The sequence below is a fragment of the Eublepharis macularius genome, chromosome 12, assembly GCF_028583425.1.
Source record: "Eublepharis macularius isolate TG4126 chromosome 12, MPM_Emac_v1.0, whole genome shotgun sequence".
Lineage (NCBI taxonomy): Eukaryota > Metazoa > Chordata > Lepidosauria > Squamata > Eublepharidae > Eublepharis > Eublepharis macularius.
In genome coordinates, this window is record NC_072801.1 from 36613591 (window position 1) to 36623235 (window position 9645).

At 43.6% G+C, this 9645-nt stretch overlaps 1 protein-coding gene and 1 pseudogene across 1 annotated transcript in view; one reads left to right on the forward strand and one right to left on the reverse strand.

Moving 5' to 3' along the window:
* CDK12 (cyclin dependent kinase 12) overlaps positions 1–6406 on the forward strand; it is a 106946-nt gene extending 100540 nt beyond the window's left edge. The window contains exon 21 of the transcript XR_008597944.1: positions 6182–6406. The gene's annotated coding sequence lies outside the window, so the exon portion shown is untranslated. The remainder of the gene's footprint in view (positions 1–6181) is intronic.
* Positions 6407–7974: 1568 nt separating this feature from the next.
* On the reverse strand, positions 7975–8074 carry LOC129340749 (U6 spliceosomal RNA; annotated as a pseudogene).
* Between the last annotated feature and the right edge of the window lie 1571 nt (positions 8075–9645).

The following is a 9645-nucleotide window of genomic DNA, read 5'->3' on the forward strand; positions in this document are numbered from 1 at the left end:
GCCTACTTGTGCAGTCTGTCATCCCGGAGTAACAACCTCTTTGCATCTGTTTTACTTGCTGGGTGTTCAAAAAACATCACTATGAGAAGCTGGAAGTGCACTGAAATAAGATACACAAATGGGGGGGAAAAACATTTCCTTTGCTGGTTCCTGCTCATGTGAAATTTCCATTTCTCAACTGATCGTCCCACCCTTGATCTCCAGCCCTTCAGGTTCCCCTGCTGTCGTCTCCTCCCGCCTGCTTTATCCATCCCCTGAGGCGTGCCTTCATCTTTCCTCTCCCCCTCGCTTCCTAAAGCATCTGATGATGGTTCCTCTTGGCTCTGAACCAAGAGTCACTCCAAATTGAACCAGATGTTCCCTCTACCTCCTTTACAGCAACTCTCGCTTCCCCTTCAGTGCACACCCCCCCACACACCGCACTGCTCCTCCTGGTTGCAAAGGAGGGGGAAGGGAGACACCCTCTCTCAATCTCTCTCTCTCTCACACACACACAGAGTCTCAGACCAAGTCAGGTCTGCCTACAGACAATCTTGGGTGGGTTTTAGTTAGAAGTGCATACAGTGCTTGAGGAGGAACTTCTCACAAGATTACAGCCTGCAGTTCTTCCTGCATGTTCTTCTAGGGCAGAGCTGAATTTACACACAAGCTAACTAAGGTACAGTTTAGGGCCTCTGATTATGAGATGCCTCTAAATGGAAAAAAATACTAAATTTCAGTATTAAAATAATTGGAGGGGGGTAATGATTTGGAGCTTCTTACACTTGACTTAACTAAGGATCTCAGCATGTCTTGATCTGGCCCTCCTTTTAGGGCTGGTCCAAGTAGAGAAGACAGTAACAGAGCCCTGTGTTTAAAGACTGACTTGCCTCCAGAAGGGGGGTTAGGGTTGCCAACTCCAGGTTGATAAATCCTTGGGATTTAGGGGTGGAGTCTTAAGAGAGCAGGGCTTGGGGAAGAAGGGACCTCAAAGGGTATAATGCCATAGAGTCCACCCTCCAAAGCAGCCATTTCCTCCAAGGGGGCTGAGCTTTGTCACCTGGACATCATCTGTAATTCTCGGAGATCTCTTGGCCCTATCTGGAAATTGACAACCCTAAGGGGAGATTGGGGCGGGGTGGGGGACTGATTTTCACAACAAAAGAGGTTTGTAGGTGCTGCTGGGAGCAGATCCCTCCCTCTGCATGCTGCTCCCCTCCCTTGCCGTCTCTCTCCAGGATGCTTTTCATCTCAGTTGATCTCTCATGTTGTGAGTGTTCCTAGCTAAGAGAAAAGTGCTTTGGGGTAAGGGGTTGTGGTGGACCAAGAATGCCACAGGCATGGGGGCATGGTTCAGCACTCCCAATTTGTGTGCTCTTTTTGCTGTTGGAAAAGCAAACTTCCACCCCTCCTTTCTATGTGAATGGGGCAGATCTGTGCTTAAACAGATGGATCTGCCTCGGTCACGTCTCGTTTGGTCCTCAATGATCCACTTAAAACTCTGCCATGGTATGTCACTTTATCTCTGCTTTAGGCTAGTGTTGCCAACCCGCCAGTATTTTGCTAATTTGACCACTAATTTGACCATGTTTTGAAAGGTATGCTGGGGTCTGAAAGGCCGGCAGACAATAGATTCTACCATGATCTACTCATCATATGCTAAACATCATCCTAGCTCCATCCATGACTGTCCCAGGAAGGAGTTCAATTGAAATCAAAAGTTGCCTGCCTTACTTAAAGCCTGTGTTTCTTTCATCTTTAGAGCAGCACCTTGCAAAAATAGCCATTCAAGACTCTACGTTTCTAGTGTCTGCTCGTTTTCACTGTATATACTGGTACCTCAGCCCTAGGTCAGTGCAATCCTAAACAGGATTATACCCTTTAAAGCCAAATGAAGTCAATGGACTTTGAAGGGTGTAATTGTTTAGGACTGAACTGTTAAAATCTCAGATTTCATTGCCATGTGTATAGATTTTTTTCTATTCCAGGATGACTGTATACCAGGGATTTTTTAACTGTCCCAACAGGGTTCTGACAGGCCTACTATATCTATATTCTCTTTTCATATCAGGTACTCTAATGTACTCGTCTTGACTTTCAGATTTCTAGCACTTATGCATCAAAGCTCATTGACTTTGTCCCTCTTGAAATAGGCTGTGTTTGTGTGTGTGTGTTTGTGTGCTTGTTATCAGCTTGTATCCTATCCTCGTTTACGATGCAATCCTATGAAGAGTTACACCAGTCTAAGCCCATTGAAGTCAATGGGCTTAGACTGGAGTAACTCTCCATAGGATTGCGCTGTTAGAGCATTTAGATCATTAGCCCTAAGGGTTGTTTCACATGCTTTGTTTGCAATGAGACACATAACATTTTTTACATGTGAACATAAAAAAATTACGTGTGTGACAGATGCATATTTTCTGACACACATATGGCCTGGTCTCTGCATGCAGATCAAAGAAGGTGGAAGAATTTCTAGGACAGTAGAACAAGCTATACCCTTTCAAACAGCAGACAGGAAAGCTCTAATTTTAAATACTTGACATGTAAAAATTTCCTGCAAATAAATACATTTTTAAAGCAGATAGATTCTAGGCTAGCCTTTAACATGTTGAGCTAATTTTCTACTTGCAGGAAATGGATAGCATAGGGGATTTTTTAAAAAGTCACCCTCCCCTGCTGTCTGAAATGGTACATACCACCTCAGCACTCTGCCATGTCATTGCCACCTCCTTCCACTAGGTCCACATACCACTTGACCAGGTCCACATACCACTTCCTTCCATTGCATGTATTGACCAGGTCCATATATATGCCAGGTAATGAAATTTGGTCAGGGCTCTCCTTCATCCCATTCAAAAACAGAATGTGAGGTAGGCTTAAATAATGACACCCCCAAACACAAGTATATTGAAAAATACCACCCCCAACACACCACTTTAGATATCAACAGGTGGACATGTGTTGAAATACACCTGGTTCCCCCATCACACCTACTTTGGCCCTAAGTGAATCCTGTATATATCTAGTTTTTCCAAAGTCACAGTACCCATGATGCAGCTTGCTTTGGAAAAAGTATCCTGAGCAGGTGGCAACAGTAAAGGCATGTGTCTTCTTTGATACCGCTCTCCTGGGATCTTCCATCCCAGATGGGCTGCAGAGAGGTTTTTCTGCATCCTGCCTTGGAGCCTGGTGGAAGGGCATCTGGCATCACTCAGTAATCTGAACCAGCCCTGGTCCTACACAACTCAGCTTGATTGACTCACAATCAAACTGTTTTGTATCATACATACAGTAGCTTATGACTGAGAGTGAACAATGCAAGGCAGGGTCTTTTCAGTGGTGTCACTAATGCTGCAGATGAGCCTTCAGTCCCAGCCCTGCCCATTTTTTTTGGTGTTAGAATTCTGTCTTACAAAATACCTTTTTAAATTTTTAACACACACACACCACAGGTGGCACTTTAATATATTTTGGTGATCCTAATTTTTAAATCATTTTTCCTGCTTTTAATTTCATTCTTTTTAAAACTGTTGTATTGTATTTAAATGGATTTAAAATTATATCTTGAAAGTCACCTTCAACATTTTTAAGGAAAAGTATCAAATCAATACAGCAAGTGAATAAATCAAAAAACCCTACCTTACAAGCAATGTTTGACTTCCACAAAACCTCTTATTTCCCAATGCCGCTGGATATCAGGCATTGCAAAGCTCTTGCTTCCCCCCCTCCAACAAGTATCTAGTCCCATCTAGATGTCTCATAAATGTCTGTGACCTGCACAGGCGCCAGGCGCCATAGCCAAATGGCCAACGTGCCTATCACAAAACCAACTGGAAAAGCTGTTCCCTCCCAAATTCATTCTATTGGATGTGATGTTGTGCTCCCATCTTGCAAAAGGGTCGGATGGGGGAAAATGTATTTGGGGGCATGCTTTACATAATTATGTGGAAAGACCTGAACACGCCTTTGTGCCCAGCTTCTAGGCGTAAACTCAGTTCTGGGCAACTTTTCCAAATGCATTTCCCATTGGGTCGCAGGCACGCTGCCTCCTCTGATTGTCCTGTGCCGAGACCTGTTGCTTAGCAACAATCAGTACATTCGTCCTTAATAAATCGCTGGCAATGTTATGGCCAAAACTGCAGGGAGGGGTGGGAGGAGGATTTAATCTGGGTGCCATAGCTGCTTTTTTTTTGAAAAACGGGAACACCATGTGGCTTCAAAAAACACACAGAGAAAAGAAATGACAATCTGTTGATGCAGACCGGAGAGGCTGAGTCAGCCCCATAGACTAGACTAGATCACCTGTTCCCACCAGCTTCAGGGGAGGAATCTGGCTTTGGGATGTACAGGGATCTTCCCAAGCTCTGTATTCTTATTTGTCTGATCCCTCATTTGTGTGTGTATATATATGAGAGTGAGCGTGATCCAAATGTTTCCACACAAGAAATGCCTGGTGGATCAGCCAGGAAGGTACAAGTAGGTGATACGCACATTGCAACTGGGCCGACTTATGCAGAAGATCAGCTCCAGAACTGCCACTGCACATGGCAAAGAATATTCCGTGGCAAACATGTGGCAGCAGTTCAGTCCAGATAATACAAGCGAATCTCTGCAGGAGATATAGTACAGGAGAGCCAAGTCAGCTATTTGTTTTCTCCCTTTTCTGCACGTCTTACACAATTGTAATACATGGACTGAATATTTGTGGCAGCTATGCATATTGCTGACAGGTGCTCAGAGTCTCAAACCAAGGTCACTAGCAGAAAGGTCCAAGATGCTTACTCTTTGAGCCACTGTGGTAGCTCACAAGAGAAGGGATCTCCTGGCTTCTTCTGCGTTGCAGCACCAGCACTCCATATGGCTGGAGGCTGGCACAGCAGACTGCAGCTACCAACCCAGCCAAGGTTAGGCAGTATCAAGCACCAACAAGGGTTCTACTTGATTCTGAAAAATTGCTGATTCTGGCCTTGATATTTGGTCCAAGCAACTTGTTTAGGAACTGACCGAACAAGAGATCCCTTAACCAGTTTGAGTGCATGCCAAAAAAGCAGTAGATAAATCTTTTAAATAAGTAAATAAAAGATGGCACCCATGGAGCCAGCTGATGTTTTCCTGATGCCTCGAAATAGTGCTTCCCCATGGGAAACAGCCAAACCTGGGTTTGTTTTATCTCACTGATGCAGGAAGTTCTTCAGCTTTGCATCTGCAGGGAGCTCCCATAGAAAAATAGCTGTTCCATATGGTATAATGCTTGGCTTGGTGCCTCCCAACCCCTGGGAACTGTCCTCCTAATGGCAGCCATTTAGTGATTGGTGGCGCCTCTCATGGCAGCCATTTTGTATTGGTGTCCACTGCCCTTTCTCAAAACTCCAAAATTGTTCACAGGCTCACCAAGACTTGGCATCTCTGGACTAAGATGTTCTCAATCTGTTCCTCTGCATACCTGCTAGCTGGCTTGACAGCCTACCTGTTTCCCAGCTTGGCTACCTGTCCAGGTGTTACCTGCATGAGTACAAACTGCCAAAATCAACAGACTCAACCTGGATTTTCTCTGTAGTGTCAGATTATTTAACATTGGTTGGGTGGTAACTGAACTGAGCCAGGAGCCCACAAGTTAAAATTTCCTTCAGTGTTCTTCATTATCAAAACATGTCTACTGTGCTATTTTGAGGAGGTCATTCTGAACACAAATCTGTATTCATGGAATTGGTTTGTTAGAAGATGTCCCAATGTGGTCCTCCTTTCTCTGTACAAACATCTGAGAAGAACTGTTTTGTCTCATCTTGACTAAAACCTTTCATGGGTCGGCTCATTAAAAAATCATCCGTTAAGGCACACTGGTCACTTCAGATATTGCACTGCAATATATTTTGCAGATATTTTTCTTTTGGAAAATATCTGCAGGGACCAAGGTGATATTCACATTACAGAGAATGGTGTTCTGAATGTGCATATCAACTTGTATCTGCAATGGTCTTCAAGGAAGATTCCATGATAGTGTTACAGGATATTCTGCTCCCCCTCTTGAAAATAGGTGTGGGAATTAAGCAGATATTTGAACATGAAACAGAAAATTGTGGCCTGAACACGTGGAGCCAATTTCATTCTGATATTACTGTGTTCTACAATTACAAGCAAAATGTCACGAGTTTTCCACACCATCTACTTAATCTGCAATTGCCACAATTTGTTTTAACAGACAATCCAGTAGTCTGAAGAGCCCAGACTAGCCTGAACTTATCAGAGTTTGGAAGCTACACAGGATCAGCCATGAGTAGTACTTGGATGGGAGACTACCAAGGAAGTTGCTAGGCAAAGGAAGGCAATGGCCAGCTACTCTGCTTATCGCTTGCCTTGGAAGCTCCATGGTCCTGGGGTCACTGAGAGTTGGTTGTTGTGACTTGACTGCACATCATCATCATCTGAAGTTGCGTTAATAAAAACTTAAAAATTTAAATAAGGATTTTTATTTATAAGGTTGTATTTCTTGGCTGCTAAAACGAGACTCAGGTTTGCAAAAAATGAGTGTACAATTTTCTCCAGACCAGCTGGCAACCCTGTTCTTCTACCATGGAACTCCAGGTAGTGTACACAGGGTGTTCTCAGGGCGTTGCTCACTGAGGCTCTGAGCAGCAGCTGGCCTGTTTAGATTCATTAGGTTACTGCAGGTAACATCACCCTCAGACAATATTCTGGATTTTAATAAAAGCTGGATGGAAAACTATGAGGGTTAGCAAATTGATATTTAATAATGACTTAAATGAATTATCAATAATTCTGCTTTTGGAAATACCCCTCAAAGTTGCACTGGGTGAGTAAAGTGCTGTCAGGTTACAGTCGACTTATGGAGACCCTGTAAGGTTTGTAAGGCAAGAGACAAACGGAGGTGGTTTGCCATTGCTTGCCTCAAAAGTTACATCACAGAAGCAAAATTTGAAAAGGTTTGATATTCTAAGAACGTCAAATGCTGCATTGGGGAGAAAAGAAGTTTCACAGGACGTCCTTCTGCTATGGCATAAATCTGGCTTCCTCCCAGCTTTGGAATTTGATACATACCAACAGTTGTTGGTTCAGCCATTTTTTTCTTCTCAGTTGCCTGCCTTTTAAATTTTTAAAAAAGTTTGTCAATTCATTTATCTCATTAAAACAAAGGGGTTTTTTTTTTGAAATCTCCAAGATTTGTGGGAGGAGGTTTCTTGGTAATATCCACAGGTGTACCAAACAATCAATGGCCGTCGTCACACGGGCTCTTATTTAGCGCTAAAATGGCGCTATTTCCCGGCAAACACCCACCTTATTCCAACACTGTAGCGATTTTCTCTCTTCTGATTTGTGCTTGATAGTCGCGCTATTTTGTGCCTCAATGTGAATGCCTCACATCGATGTATTTCACCTCGCAACGTCCTATGCCCTCCCTTCAATCCCAGAATCCATTTCTTCCTGCGACTCCCCTTTTTTATTTTATTATGCCCTTATAACGCCATAACGACATAACACAATGCAAACTTTCTGCGGAAGTAAAAATGACTCAGTCGCCATGGCAGAGTCTTCAGCGATGGGGATCACGTCAGACAGGGAGTTTTCTGCGGGCAAAGGGCTATTTATATAATTTCAAAGTTGGAAAAACAAAAGGGTCGTAATGTTTTGCTCTAACGGAATGTTTATATGCTGTTATTCTGTTATAGCGGAATTAAACGCCAGAATAATAAAAAAAGGGGGGAAGGAGCTGCTTCTGCGCGGTTAGAGAGAACAGAACAGAGTGCTTCGGTGTGGACAGCTGGTGGCGCAAAGAGCCGTTAGGTGACCCAAAGAAACGTTACTGTGCCGATAACAGGTAGGACGCTATATGCTGTAAATTTAACGGAAGAGATGCCCGTGTGACGACGGCCAATGTCTTTCTATAGCTAGCTTCTACTGCAAACTTGCAAAACTAATTTCCTTGACCCTGGAGAAGAGAGGTGAGCCTAGATCACACACAGTGAGGAGGCTCCCAAAGTGATCTCCTTTGTCAAGTCATCTTTGCGCAGGGGCCATGCTAATCTTCTCTGTATCGTTCCAATTTTAGTATATGTACCTTTGTCTCTAAATGTTCTGCCTCCACACGTGAAATTTCTGCAGAATTTCACTATTCTTGCTTTGTTGATATATCTATGACCGCCAACAAACAGTAAAACCCTTAATACACTGTCTAGTAAGCTGGTGTTCTGTCACTTCCTAGCTAGCATACTAGGCTGCTCTCCTGAAAGTAAATTACTTGTATGTGGCTGGAAGGGATATGTATGTGAAATAAACAGCCGGTTACAAAGGGTGAAGAGCAGAAAGATGATTCTCTTTCTCTGCCAGCCATGAAAGAACAAAGTCTGGATGCTAAGAGCAGGGCCAGGCCCAGCCAAGACATTTTAATTCCTAAGGCAGAAATGCCAAACAGCAATACCCTTTAACACAGGACACAGTTCTGTGGGAAGTTCTTCAGTACAGGCAGTTTCACCCAAAATTCACTGCCTGAGCTGGCTGCCCTGTTTTGTCTCATGGTAGGCTGCCTTGGGGATGAGGAGGTATGAAGATGCGGTGGCAGAATGGGAATGTAACAGAGCAACTGTGAAGAAAAGGTGCAAGTTTTGTGTGTGTGTGTGTGTGTGTGTGTGTATTTGAAGAAGGAGAGGGCAGGAAGCATCTGTGTATAAGAGCACATGTGTGTACTGTGTATGTGTGTGAGAAAGGCAGGGGGACAGATGCTTGGGAGGTACTTATTTTCTTGTTTAGAATAATTTAAAATCACCATTAATTGTTTGAGGTGGTTTCCATACAAAACAAATATCACTTATAAAAAGGCAGGTTATAAAACCACAGAAGACCAGCCAGTATAACCCATCCAAAAAATGAAGCCACGTGGAAGCCAAGAGACACAAACATCAATATATGCCTAAAACAATTCTACACATCTTAAAAGATCATAATGATACAATCTCAAAAATTTGTTGACAGTTGTCTGACAAGTCAAACCATAACTAGCCTGGTGTAGCAGTTAGAGGCCTAAAGAGGCCGGGGTTCAAATCCTTGCTCACCATGAAGCTTCCTCGGTGACCTCGGGACAGTCACACACACTCTCCCTCTCTCAGCCTAATACTTACAGAGTTGTTGTGAGGATATGACAGTCAGGATACAAAAGTAACAAACAGATCTAAAAAGTAAGAACCAAACCAGTACAGTTACCACCTCCAAGTTGGGAAACTCCTGGAGTTTTGGGCGTGAAACCTAGGGAGGAAAGGGTTAGGTGAAGGGAGAAACCTCAGCAGGGTATAATGCAACAGAGTTCACTTTCCAAAGCAGCTGTTTTCTCCATGGGAACTGGAGAAATTGTACTTCTGGGAGATCTCCAGGCCACACCTGAAGGTTGGCAAGCTTAGAACAAAGGCCTAAATAGCTAGTTATTAGCAAGTTCCAAAAGTCTGTGACGAAGTAAGCTTTTGTCTTTTGCTGGAAAAAGACAACAAATCTTCTGCTAGGTGGAGGGCTAGAGAAAGGGAAGTTTACAGCATCAGTTGGGGAAAAAGCCCTTTCTCTTGGGTAGGATTGCCAACTCTGGGTTGGGAAATTCCTGGAGACTTGGGGGATGGAACCTCGGGAGGGTGGTGCACTCGCTTGCACCTGGACTGTGTGATG